A 4295-nucleotide genomic window follows, 5' to 3' on the forward strand; every position below is an offset into this window, starting at 1 on the left:
CCATGTAGAGCTATTAGTCCTGCCAGAAAGAAAACAGGCAACCACTCTATTCCTCTACCAGGAATAACAGTTTAGGGGTGGGAAGTGGAATTGTTCTACTCTATGAAACTGCACTGGGGAAGGTTACTCCCCCACACACACACACCATGGCCTTAACCCGAGTCTCCAAGCACCACTTCTGTTTCTGCCCCGTGAATCTTTACCTCTGCAGCCTAAGGACAACTTTTGACTTGGGAAGACCTCTAACACAGTAAGGGAGAACCAGGTATCCTGCCTCTGAACTTCGAGGTTCCGTTTAGCCAGTCATGCCTCACCTCTGTTGCTAGATCTGCTCACTCTCAAATCCTCTGTTAAAGCCAGCTAAGCTAGCGACTGTTCTCTAATTTTTGTCCGGCAAAATGCTATTCTCGCATTTTGTCGTGGTGAGTTCCACAAGTTAGTTATGCGTTGCACAGAGTGCTTTTGTCCATTCTGACCCTCTGCTATTTGGTTTCATGGGAAAGGGAGAATAATATTTCTGTTCCCTTTCTGTGGAAGCTCATCAGTGCAGGAAAGGAGATATAAATAAGACAGGTTTTTTTCCTTTTTTTATGGTAATAACCTGTATTCAACCAGGTACTTCTAGAGACTGAAATTTTCTTGAAAGGGAGGCATAGCTTTCCACCACTTGCCCTTCCCTCCCCAATTTTATGGCTGGTAGTCAGCAGACCCTCCAAAACAGCACAAGGGGCCGAGTGGAGCCTGCAGTGGGCAGTGAGATTTATCCAAGTAACACTGAAAGAATTGAAGTCATCAGAACCATTATAACCCCACGATTTTCTTCCGGGTCAGGGCTGAACCTAAGTCCTGTGAAATTACACTTGAGGAATATACCTGGAGCATGCCCAGAGAGTATTTTTCCTCATTGAGCACCTACAATCCTACAGAAGCCCTTCTATGTCAGCTTTGTACAAATGAGCACTCCAGCTCTCCAGTGCAAATGAAGAATTGCTATCAAGATGAAATGAAACAGCAATCCCATGCTCAGAGGCAGTAAGTTATTGCCTCTAATAGGCAAGCAGCCAGAAATAGCCTCCCCCCCTCTCAGAAACAGAACACTGGGTATCTGGTCATATTCAACACAATTTTAGAACTACTTTTCTCAGACTTTCTTTCTTACACATATGCTCAGCACATGGCTGCTGGATTCTCCTTTCACCTTCCTTAAATCCCTGCAGCTGCTCTGTTCAATTCCCATTTTCTCCTGTTCAGATCAGGTTTAAATTTGTACTTACCAGCCTTCCAGCCTTCCTTCCTTCTGCTCCGGCAGCTGAACAAAATGAGACTGGTTTCTGTCCAACCGATGCCCCCCACCCCACCCCAGGTGAGGGGAAGTGAACGTGAATTTTCATTAGCAGCCAAATAGGTCTTTAAGACAGTGACCCCAGGGCAAGGCAAGGCGAGAGGGAAAAGACAAGAGAGACTGATAAGGGCACTCATCCTAATCGATGCTGAATTAAGAAACATGGTGGATGAATCCCCCATAGGCTCAAAGAATTCAGAATAAAGGAGTTCACTTCCACAATGCTCACAGCCTGGATTTGTATGTTTGTGGTGAAGTATATCCTTGCCGCTAAAAAATATCAACACACAATTGACTTCTACGGTATGCAAACCGAAACATACCAATATGTGATTCATGCAAGTTTCTGCATCTGTACTGTAACAGACTGCATATAGGTTTTTGCATAGCTAACTGCTTCCCCTAAAAAAAAAAATACATCTCCCTACATGCAGAAAACTAACTTGTCAAGATGGGGGCTAGAGCTAGTTTTCCACAGACAGGGAGTCTCATAGACCTTTTACCTGCAGACTTCCCTGCAACATAGGAGTATCAGGAACTCTGTACCATGTCATCAGGTAAGGTTATAACAGAAAACTCTTCTGACAAATGTCCCTTGATGGGAGTGGTCCCTATTACCTTTGTTTGAAGGCCCCTATCAGGATCTGCTCCCCACCCTATTTTGTCTAAAGCAACAATAAAGGGTTTTTTGCTTATAAAAAACCTTTTGAACAGATGAATTCCTGGTTCTGATGTGTTTTATCTGAGAAATGTTCACACACTAGCAATATGCTGTGTAGGCTGGGTCATCTATTGGAAACAAAAGTGTTTTTACTTTAAAAGTAGCTGAAATGGAGATTAAAAGAGAACCGGACAGTAGAACTTTTTTTTTGTAGGCTATGCATGCAGGCCTTCACCTGTATGGAATAACCATATTTTTTAAATAAATAAATACCTTTATAAGCTGCATGCCAGGCAGAAATTCAATGGGTGAAAATTTTCCCTTCAGATATGGGGGAAACATATATTTCCACCATGGACAGGCTATTTTTCAAGATCGCCTGCAATCCATGTTTTATGGTATCTCTCTAGGGAACCTGCTAGTGGTAGCTGCTTATTTAAAACTGATTATCTGGAAAGGCCCTCTCAACTGAAGGAACAAAATCTACTGTTCATTGTTAAGAGAAGCTTCTTTCAAGGACCAGATGCACTGGATGTTCTAGCAAACTTGACCAATGAGAAGAGACTGTGTTGGTGATGTTACTGATACTAGCCAACTGATGCTAGGCACAGCCAGCTTTCCACATTCAAACTGAAAGATTTCAAAAATCTGCTGAATGGGTTTCTTCAGAGCTTACCCCGAGAAAAAGGGGGCACCTTTGGATCTAACACAGTGATGGCACATTGGAATGGCTGACACTCTTGCCTTAACACAAATTCCTGGCTGAGGAGAGATTTCAGAAACCAGACATTCTGAGATCTTCCAGCAGGCACTGGATAGCTATTAACTGATGAGTGTTTAGGGGGGCATTTTATAATGCCAAGATGATGATATATGATGTGGAATGCATTGGGAATTTTTAAAAGCCTGTTTACATAGGGACTCTTGAAAGCTCATACCATGGAAATCACGTTGTTCTTGAAGGTGCTACTGGACCCAAATGTTGTACCTTTGGTTTGATGTCACTCACTTATGGCTAATGAGTGCAATTTGATACATTACCACAAGATGGTATCAGAAAACTATCTTCTGTGATAACACTTAAGACTGTACTAGTGGTCTATCTAGACCAGCATTCTTTCTCACACAGCAGCCAACCAGTTGCCCTGGAGACCCAACAAACGGGGTGCAACGGCCAAGGCCCTACCTTTATGTTGCTTCCTCATGCTAATATTCAGTTTACTGCCTCTGAATATGGAGGTTCCTTTCAGTCACCATGGCGATTAGCAGTCAATCGGCCTTCTGTCCATGAATGTCTAACCACCTTAAAGCCATCTATAGCTCATGGCTATCATCATGTCCACTGGCAGTGAATTCCACACTTTAATTACTCATTAAATAAGGAAGTATTTCCTTTTGCCTTCTCTGTACCAATCACCCATCAAATTCATTGGGAGAGGAAGAAATCCACTATCACCACCCCGTATATAATTTTACAAGCCCCTTTCATATCTTCCCCCTCCTTAGCTGTCTTTTTCTGAGGTAAAAAAGTCCCAGAAACTTCAGCCTTTCCTTATAAAAAGCTGCTGCAATCCCTTGAGCATCCCGGTTGCCTTCTTCTGTCCTTTTTTCCACCTCTGACGTATCCTTTTTGAGATATGGTGGCCAGAACTGTACACAGTATTCTAAAATGTGTCAAGGTCACTTTGAGTCCATAACTGATCCAAGCCTGCTATAGAAGGAAACCCTGGGCAACATGTTCTCTCTCTTACCTCAGAGGGTTTTTGCAAAGATAAAGATGGACTCAGCATGAGCAACTTGGTCATGAGATACAAATTTAAGACACAGATGCCATTCAAACTTATGAATCTGTCTGATATTGTCCACTGGGCCAGCGTTATCTAACACAATTGACTCCTGTTTTCAAGAGTCTTTCTTCTCAAGCACCTTTTAACTGGAAATGGCAAGGACTGGACTGGAGACCTTTCACAGAGCTTCGCTTTGCCCTACAGGCCAGACAACAGACATGCCGCTAAGTTGTTTGGATCACACACCGCATCTGTATAAGCACTAAGAGATTACTGTGTGTAAAGCCTTTGCCAAGAGAATCTGGAAAGACATTCATGAGGAGACGGACCCCTGCAGATGGCTCCCCTCCAATCCCATTCTCTGCCTTCTTTTCTTCTTAAACCCACATCAACGTTTTCCCTTGCCAAGCTCTGTATCAGTTTTGACTCTCCTCCGCTGCTTTTTCACACAGGTACATCTCCTCTCCCCACCCTCCAAGAAATGACTCACTCCCAGCCAAAGAGG

Source organism: Eublepharis macularius, chromosome 15, assembly GCF_028583425.1.
Source record: "Eublepharis macularius isolate TG4126 chromosome 15, MPM_Emac_v1.0, whole genome shotgun sequence".
Lineage (NCBI taxonomy): Eukaryota > Metazoa > Chordata > Lepidosauria > Squamata > Eublepharidae > Eublepharis > Eublepharis macularius.